This window comes from Acomys minous, assembly GCF_964271855.1.
Source record: "Acomys minous genome assembly, chromosome: 3".
In the NCBI taxonomy this organism is placed as follows: Eukaryota; Metazoa; Chordata; class Mammalia; order Rodentia; family Muridae; genus Acomys; species Acomys minous.
Genome location: NC_140485.1, coordinates 54,250,543 through 54,260,555, shown reverse-complemented (window position 1 = coordinate 54,260,555; position 10,013 = coordinate 54,250,543). Strand labels below are relative to the sequence as shown.

Genomic DNA, 10,013 nt, shown 5'->3' with positions numbered 1-10,013 from the left:
ATATAAGGAACTTTCCCAGCTAGAAAGTTATAGAACCAGAGCCCACTGATGCTCCAATGCCTCTAGAAGGAGCGAGAAAACCCTTCCCCAGGCCTGGGACCGCTGCCAAGTCAAAGAACAATTTTAAAACACCCAGTCTATTTTTGATATTTCCCAGTCTCCATTTTGGTGCCCTTTTCTCACTCTTGAGAGTCCCTTTGCCAGACCTTGGAACACAGGAAGTGCATTCCAGGCTCGGGTGTGGAGAAGATAATGCTCCCCGGGTGGGCATAGGCATGGTCAGGGTGGACCAGGCAGTGAACAGATTGGCGGGGTGGGGTGTGGGGTGTGGGGTGTGGTGGGGGGTGGTGAGGGGGGCGGGGGATGCAGGCAGTTTGCAAAGGCAAGTAGAGAGGGATCAAGTGAGAGAACAAGGCTGAGTCAAGTCTGTAGGTCTGGAGCAGCTGGCTAGGGAATCTGAGCCTTTTCTGTATGCAGTAAGTAATAAGGCTAGGGAGGGGTCTGAGCAGAGGTCGGTCAGTAGGGATGATGTCCAAAGGGTTGTTTGAGGAAGATTTACTGTGTTCTCCAAGGATGAAGAATGAACTGGCAGAAACAGAAATGAAGCTGGAAAAATCTGGAAGGAGGCTATTGCAAGGAACCAGAAAGGTAAGGAAGCACAGATCGTAAGAACAGAAAAAGAGAATATTGGGATAGAATATTATGGTTTGGATGTAAAAGGTTTGCCACAGACTCATGTGTTTGAATACTTGGTCTCCAGCTGGCAGCCTATTTTGGGAGGTCATAGAATCTTTTACGCCCATGGCCTGGGTAGAGGAGTGGGTTCCTAAAAGTGAGGTTTGTTTTTTTAAAACGGGTTTCTCTATGTAGCCTTGGCTGTCCTTGACTCACTTTGTAGACCAGGCTGGCCTACCCGCCTGCCTCTGCCTGCCTGAGTGCTGGGATTAAAGGCATGCACCAACACGCCCGGCTCTAAAAAGTGGGTTTTAAAGATGACACCCCTTCTGAGGTCTGAGCTCTCTGCTTCCTCATTCGCCATGGTGCGAACAACAAGTGCTTACAAGTCCCTGCCACCATGGGCCAAACGCGACAACCACCTTCCTCTTCATAATCTACCATATCCTCTGAGCTTTGCGCTGAAAGAAATGGCTCCTCTCTTCAGTTTCTTCTCTGACGCACTCTAGCACAATAAAAACAATTGTGAGACACTGGCATCCTGTAGGAAGCCTGTCAGGGCTCATGTATGTTAAAAGCATTCATCTTGGAAGGTATCAACACGGATGACAGGACTTTAAGTGTGTTAAACTAGGGGACTTACAGCAAGCTCCCTAAAGATGAGGCTTCTCTGGAGATTTGCACGGGGAAGCAGCAGAAATTGCTTTCCTACAATGGAAATCTGAATACCCACAATACAACCAACACCTTGAGTAAGAGGGAAGGCCAACTCAGATCTGTGCGACTGTGAATCAAATAACAATTGTTGTTTGTTTGTTTGTTTTTTGAGACAGGATTTCTCTGTTTAGCCTTGGCTGTCCTGGACTCACTGTGTAGACTAGATTGGCCTCAAACTCACAGCGATCCGCCTGTTTCTGCCTCCCGAGTGCTGGGATTAAAGGTGTGCACCACCATGCCCGGCTTGCAACAATTGTATTTAACAACATGGATTGTGGAAAGTGTGCTTGCTATGCACCCAGCACTGTCTTATGAATATCAACTCAACCATTCATTGTCATCTTTACTCTGTGAGATAGATATTTCATTGCTGCCTCCATTTCTCAGATAGAAAAACTGGGGTACAGAAGTAATCTGTCCAAGCTTACCCCAGTATCAGGTCAACTTAGGATGCTATAACAAAATGTCAGGACTGGAGAGATGGCTCAGAGGTTAAGAGCACTGTCTGCTCATCCAGAGGTCCTGAGTTCAGTTCCTGGCAACCACATGGTGGCTCACAACCATCTATATACTGGAATCTGGCACTTCTTCTGGTGTGCAGGTGTACATGCATATAGAGCACTCATACAGAAAATAAATAAATAAAATATTTTTTTTAAAACCCAGAATGTCCTGGCTTATAAACCCTGGGAGTTTATTTCTCACAGTTCGGGGGATAGATGTCTGTGGTCAGAATGGTCAGGCTCTAGCAAAGGACCACTTCTCAATTGCAAGATGGCCAACCTCTCTGGATCTTCATGGGGCAGAAACAGAGCAAGAGAGCATCCTACTACACTAATGGATTCTCTCGAGGAATCCCACTTGAGGCTTTCATTCTCTTGGCTGTTCACCTACCAAAGGCCCTGCCTTCCAATATCATCAGGTCAGGGCTTAGGATGCAGTTGTGGATTTGAAGGGAACACAAGCATCTGTCTCACATCACCCAGGAAGCGGACTCAAATCCAGGCAGTGTCTCCACTTTCCCTTGCTGCAAATCACTGTGCACTGCTCAAGATGCCTCGCTCTCAGGATAAAGTGAGGTCAATGGCAGCGACCATCAGTTTTGGTATCATTTCTGCTGCCTATAATAAAACATCCTTACCAAAAGCAACTCAAAGGGAGAGAAGGGTTTATTTGTCTTGTGGTTGCAGCTTACACACTATCACTGCAGGGGAACTTAGAGACACAGGAACTTGAGGCAACTTATCACAGCACAGTCACCACTGTCAAGAGCAGAGAGAAACAAATGCACTCATGCTATTGCTTGCTTTTTCTATTCTTCGGGGCTCTGGGGTCCTTGGCCTGGTGAATGGGTGCCACCCACAATGGGTCAGATCTCCTCACATGAACCAGCAATCAAGACAGTTCCATAGAGATATGTCCACAGGCTACCCAGATTGAGGCCATCACTCCCGGGGACTCTAGGTTGTGGTAAATTGACATCTAAAACTAACCAGTGGGCCAGCTTGCTGGTTAATCCAGCGGGCTTCATGAGCTGCAAGGTTTTAAACTTCTCCTTCTCCTCCTCCTTCTCAATTTTAAGGCCAGGGGATGGAGAGGTGGATCAATGGTTTAGAGAGCTTGTTGCTCTTACAAGGGGCTGAGGTTCGATTCCTAGCATCCACATGTTGCCTCACAACCATCTGGACCTCCAGTTCCAGGGAGTCTGACACCCTCCTCTGACCCTTGCAGACTTCAGGTACATGGGTGGTGTGCAGAAATACATGCAGGTAAAACACTCATGCACATAAAATAAATCTAAAAACTTTTTTAAAACTTAAAGCCAATTGCTTTTCCACTTCCATGATTTCATCTCACCTACTCAAGTTCATAATGCTTTCTGGGAGGCCACACCCATCACTGTGACTGAGCTAAGATCCTAAGTGAGACTAGCGAGGAAACAATCACAGGCTTGTGTGCTGACAGGAACGAGGCAGCATCCTAGACTGCACTGCAAGTCACTTATTTAGTAAAGTGTTTCATTCATTCATGAATCCATTTATTCATGAATGATACCATTCATATCTCCATAGCTCCTCCCGGATTCATCTCTGGTCATTCTCCTGTCCCCAGTCTAGAACTCTAAGAGCCTGGGAGCCTGGGAAGCAGCTGGAGTGCGGGTAGGGCTACTGGGTGGTCATTGGGGGAGGACAGGCAATTGCTTCACTAAGGGAAACAATGTTTCCCATTTAAGGTCTTTCACAGTCGCCCTTCTCAACCTGACTTTCAAACGCTCTTAAGAAGCTTTTTTGCCCCCACTCAGTCTTGGAGAAAGCTAGGGGATGCTGTTTTATTGATATTTTACTACATCAATGAATTGGGTGACTTTCTCAATATGTATTGAATTCTCTGTCCCCCAGTTCCATCAACTTCATTTATATGAAACAAACAAACAAAACTGCTTGAGGGCTGGCAAGATGGCCCAGCAGGTAAAGGGGCTTGCTCGCAAGCCTGATGGTCAAAGTTTGATCAACACGTGGAAGAAAAGAAAAACTCCCACAAGTTGCCCTCTGACCGCCACATGCCCATAGTGATTGATGGTGGAGGGTCCAGCCCATTCTGGGTAGTGCCATCCCTGGGTAGAGGTCCTGGGTCCTATAAGACAGCAGGCTGAACAAGCCATGAGGAGCAAGCCAGTGAGCAGCATCCTCCATGGCCTCTGCCTCAGCTCCTGCCTCCAGGTTCCTACTCTTTGAGTTCTTGTCCTGGCTTCCTTCAATGATGGACTACAGTGTGGAAGCATAAGCCATATAAACCCTTTTCTTCTCCTCAACTTGCTCTTTGGTCATGGTGTTCCATCTTAGCAATAGAAACTCTAAGTAAGATAACATCCCATCTGATTGTCATTCTAATGATGCCAGATACCTGTGAACTCCTCCTCTGTCCTGAATTTTGTGTAGATCTTCCTGCTTTTGGTATCTTTACACCATCTGTAAATGCAGATGTAAATGCAGTTTCATTCACTACAGAGTTGGCATCACACCACATTAGTAAGATTCATTTAAATGTTGTCAGTGGCTGTACTTAATTTTTACATCTATTTATTCATTGACATGTGCATGTACATCATGTATGTGTATCAGTGTCCATGTGTGTGCACACGTACCCATGCACATGGAAGCCTGGTGTTGACATCAAATATATTTTTCACTTGCTTTCCACTCTGTTATTGAGGTAGGGCCTCCAGATGGAACCCAGAGCTCACTGGTGTGGGTTAGGTAGCCAGTTTGCTTTGGGAATCTATTGCTTCTGCCTTCCAAATTCTGAAACTAGGAGATGCTGCCTACCTGACATTCATGTGGGTTCTAGGGATCCGAACTCTTGTCCTTGCATTTGCATGGCAAGTGCTTTGACAACTTGGCCATCTCTCTAGCAGCTGCATGTCTTTTAATTAATTCATTAACATTGATTAGGCCCGCAAAATGTTACATTAGGTGAATATATCACAATTTATGTAGTATCCTCTTAAAAGATGTTTAGGTGTTCTTTCTTTGTTTTGCTTATGAACAAGGGGGATAGGAGTATTTCACATGGTTTCTGACCTATATGAGTTATAATTTCCGAGGAGCGTTGGTTTTCCAACTAGAGTTGTTAAATTTTAGTGGGTGGTGAGATAACTTTAATAGATCCTGTAAGGATTCTTTTTAAAGAAAATGAAGAGTGAATGGGAAGGTGACTCAGTTGGTAAGGTGCTTGCCGTACAGGCATAAGGATCTGAGTTCAAACCCCAGCATCCACGTACAAAGGCAGCTGAAGTGGGCAGCTCTCGTTATCACAGCGCTGAGGAGGCAGAGACAGTGGGTTAAGACTCACTGGCCGGACAGCCTAACCTAACTGGGGAGTTCCAGGTCCCAGGGAGAGACTCTGCCTCAAAAAACAAGGTGGATGGCTCCTGGGGAGTGACAGTCAAGGAACCTGTAGCTTCCACATTCATGCCCTTGCACACACACAAAAAAGTGCGCAAGCGCGCACACACACACACCCACACACACACACACACACATACACACATTAAATAAGTTGGGGGAAACCCAGGAACTTCCAATGTTATAATGTGGAGAATTTTTCATCTGATGGTTCCTAGAAAAGTTCAAAAGGCTTTGCCCTGGGTGCAGGGGTGGGGCACTTCTTACAGGATCGGTAGTAAATTTAAACACCTTCACAGTCTCTCACAAACTGATACCTTTTGTGAAATATAGTGAAAATTAGCTACTTGGAAAATGAAACCTTAGAAAACCAAAGCACTATCAAAGATAAGCTTAGTTTTAGTTACTAATTGGTGTAAAAATGGCATGGCAACATTTCCACAGTAGACTCTATGCAGAAACAACCAGTGTCCACTGACGAGTGAATAGTTATGTAAGATGCAGTGTGTGGGGTGATGAAATGGGGCAGTCGATAAAAGCATTTACCACAAAGGCTATGATCTAAGTTCTATCCCCAGATCCCACGAAAGGAAAGAACTGATTCCTCAAAGTTGTCCTGACTTCCTCATGCCTGCTGTGACAGGTGCACACTCACATGCATGCAACATGCAACACACACACACACACACACACACACACGTACACACAAATACACTACATACATACATACGTACGTACGTACATGTAAAAATGCCGGCCTGGAGAGATGGCTCAGTGGGTAAGAGTGCTTCCTGCTCTTCCAGAGGACCTGAGTTCCTAGCATACACATCAGATAGATCACAATTGCCTGTAATTCGAGCTCCAGGAGATCTGATCCTCCCTCTTCTGGCCTCCTTGGGGACTTTCACTCTGTGGCAGACACACACACACACACACACACACACACACACACACACACACACACACACACCATAAAATAAGATTTATAAGTGTAAAGATGCAATATACTACAGAATTTGGCTCATCTTTGCGAAGAAAGAAAGCTCTGTCACATACAACAGTGTCAGAGAGTCCTGATGACAGGATGCTACGTGTAATAGAAAGTCCCTAAGGGCCAAATACTGTATGGCACCTTTCCTAAGGGCTACTCAGAATAGTCAGAATTACAGTGGAAAAGAGGATGGAGGCCACCGGCCTCTGGGGAAGGAGAGACAAGGAGGTATTGGCATAAAATTTTAGTTATGAAGGACAGAAAAAGTCCTAGAGATAGTTACTGGGGATCGTCACATACTCAGTGCTCTATATGACTCAAACAGTCCATTTAAAGTTGCCTGTTGCTAGACTTTTTGTGACTAGTCTGACTTTTCATGCTTCTATAAGAACATTCACATACTGGCACCCGTCCATGCCTGCCACTTTGAGTAGCATTTTTTCCAAAGTATAAATCTAGTAATACGTTAATGGAAACGTGGGCTGGCCACATGGTCACCTTTACAAGATAATCCCAAATCATACTAGAGTTTGTCCAATTGCCACTCCACCAGCAGGTGTGTCGGGAGGTCCCCCTGCCCCTCAGCCTTGCCGGTGTTGTCACGTCAATCTTCCGGATGGAAACTAACATCTTTCTTGGCCTGATTTTTGCATTTCTCTGATTATTAGTAAACTCAAGCCACTTTGGGTATGCTTATTGACTGGATGAGTTTTTTTGTTTTCATTTTGTGAAATGACTGCTTAAATCTTTCGCTCATTATTGTGCTGCTGGATTTTTACTATTGATTTGTGGAGTTTTGTTGAGTTAATAAATATATATTCAACAGCTACCATGTGCCGGGTACACTCTTCTGTATTACATATCATGAAGCAAATGGGCTGAAATTTCTGGTCTCATCTGGGAGCTTATAGAAACTGCCAGGGACATATACACTCCTGAGTGTGTGTGTGTGTGTGTGTGTGTGTGTGTGTGTGTGTGTGTGTGTGTGTGCTCCATGGCATGCATAGGGAGGTCAGAGGACAACCAGTCACAGGTGTCTGTCCTCGTCCTCTGCTCTGTTTGCTGCTATGTTTGCCAGGCTAGCTGGCCATGGGCTACTGGGAGGGTCTCCTGTCTCCTACTCCGTTTCATGGTAGCAGTGCTGGGACTGCAGGTGCACACTACTGCATCTAGCTTTTATGTGGGTTCTGGGGACCCCAAGCTCACGTCCTCATGATTGGGTGGCAAGTACTTCATCCACTGAGCCAAAGCCTTTGACATTTGGGCAAAAGTCCTGAGAGAGAGAGAGAGAGAGAAGGAAATGAGCATGCAGACGGCTCTAGATTTTCTGTGGGTTTCTTTGTCAATTATTAATATATGTACTACAGATATCTCTTCATGATTTGTGACTTGACTTTTCACTTTCTTTAAGATATATGTTGATAATATAAGTTATATGATTATAAAGCATTGCCTTGCCAACATTTGGGTTTAATTTCCACAGAAGTTACCTTTGGATAAAGTGACATAGGAAATCAGTTTTCTACCAGTCTCTCCCAGATAAATAACAAATTGTGGGTACCATTCACTGGACAATCTATCCTGTTTCTTGTGTTCTGTTCTGCCATCTGTCATGAGCCAGGTGTTTATATATAAGTGTAGTTATTTCTGCTTTGGAGCAGTTTGCCTAATACCATTGGCCCATTTGTTTACCCAATACTTTCTATACTGAATTACTTACTACAGATTATGGACTGGTTTTGTTTGTTTGGGTTTTTTTTTCTGGGGGGAGGGATGTTGGTTTTGTTTTGTTGTTTTCGAGACAGAGTTTCTCTGTGTAGCCTTAGCTGTCCTGGACAGCTTTGTAGACCAGGCTGGCCTCGAACTTACAGAGATCCGCCTGCCTCTGCCTCTTGAGTGTTGGGATTAAAGGCGTGCACCACCACCCCCAGGCTATGGACTGTTTTTTTATATAGTAGGACAGGCTTTTTCCTCTTGATTTTTTAAAAACCCAACTCCCCCCCCCCTTTGTATTAAGGTGTATTAACGGTGGGTTTTAGTGTGACACACCCATACGTGTGTCCGGTGTGCACTGACCTAGTCTAGTCTCCCCTTTCCCCACTGTTCTGCATCCTTCCCAACACTAGATTCATGTTTGACTCATTTCACTTACTTGGTGTCCTTCTGTTTCATACATTTTGCTATCAATGATAGGATTTCTTTTTTTTTTTTTTTTTTTTTTTTTTTTTTTTTTTTTTTTTGGTTTTTCAAGACAGGGTTTCTCTGTGTAGTCTTGGCTGTCCTAGACTCACTTTGTAGTCCAGGCTGGCCTCGAACTCACAGCGATCCGCCTGCCTCTGCCTCCCGAGTGCTGAGATTAAAGGCGTGCGCCACCACGCCCGGCTAAGATTTTTTTTTTTTTTTTTTTTTTTTTTTTTTTGGATTTCTTTTTTTTTTAAAGGCAAAATAATACTCTGTTGTGCACATATTCTATACGTTCTTTATGTATCTGTTGACGGCACCTAAGCATGCTTCCATATCTTGGCGTTTGTGAAATGCTACAGTAAACAAAGGGATGTTATGTCTTTGGTAAGAGGATTTCATTTCCTTCAGGTATGTATGGGACACTGTCAGCTGGATCATAGGGGCGTTCTGTTCTTAGCTTTCCGAGGAATGTCCGTCCTTCTATTCTTAGCTTTCCGAGGAATGTCCGTACTGTGTTCTGTAGTGGCTGGGCCTGTCTACACTGCTGTCAACAGCATGAGGAACGCCTTCCCTCACACCCTCACCGGTGTTTGTCCTGTGTTCATTCTGATAACAGCCATTCTGAGCACAGCCAGATGGACTCACGCTATGGGTTGTGTGTGTTTGTTTGAGACAAGTTTTGCTTATGTAGCCCAAGCTCCTCCAACTCCTATTTCTCCTGCCTCAGCCTCCTGAGTTCGGGGAGCACAGCTGCACACCTCCACCCCTGGCAAAACTGTAGTTTTGATTTGCATGTTATCCTTTTTATCAGTAATGCCCTGGGTACTTTTCAGACCCCATCCTTCCATATAAACTGTAGAGTTAGCTTATCCAATTACCTGAAAATTCCCTTTGGGATATCTAACTGAACTTGAATAGAATCTAGATAAATTTGAAGAGAACTGGCTCCTTTTAAACTATAAGGTTTTAATGTAAGAACATAGCTCTTTGTTCTATGTACTTAAATATTGTTTCATATTTTTCTGTCTTTTTTTTTTTTCTCCTGAGACAGGTTTCTCTTTGTAGCAGTTCTGCTGTCCTGGAACTTGCTTTGGAAACCAGGCTGGTCTCTCTCTCACAGAGATCTGCCTGCATCTGCCTCTTGAGTGCTGGAATTAAAGGTGTGCATCACCACAACCCAGCCGTATTTTCAATGAGGTTAATTTGTCTCTCTTTACAAATATCTCTGGATTTTATGTTATGTTGATTACTTTAATTACTGATACTATCTATAAATGGCATCTATTAAAACTATGCCTTCTCATTGCTTTTGGAGCATACAATGTAACTCCACATACCTTCTCAAATTTTAATTTAAAAACTTAAAATTAACTAGGCGGTGTTGGCCCATTCCTTTAATGCCAGCACTCAAGAGGCAGGAGCAGTCGGATCACTGTGAGTTCGAGGTCAGCCTGGTCTAGAAAGCGAGTCCAGTACAGACAAGGCTACCCAGAGAAACCCTGTTCACAAAAAACAAAACAAAACAAAACAAAACCTTAAAC

The 10,013-nt window shown here is 44.3% G+C and overlaps 1 long non-coding RNA gene across 1 annotated transcript in view; it reads left to right on the top strand.

Moving 5' to 3' along the window:
* Positions 1 to 419: 419 nt before the first annotated feature.
* The window catches only part of LOC311594239, a 40,001-nt gene continuing 30,407 nt past the window's right edge, over positions 420 to 10,013 (top strand). Inside the window, exon 1 of the long non-coding RNA XR_014778004.1 lies at positions 420 to 648. This is a non-coding gene — a long non-coding RNA (uncharacterized lncRNA). The remainder of the gene's footprint in view (positions 649 to 10,013) is intronic.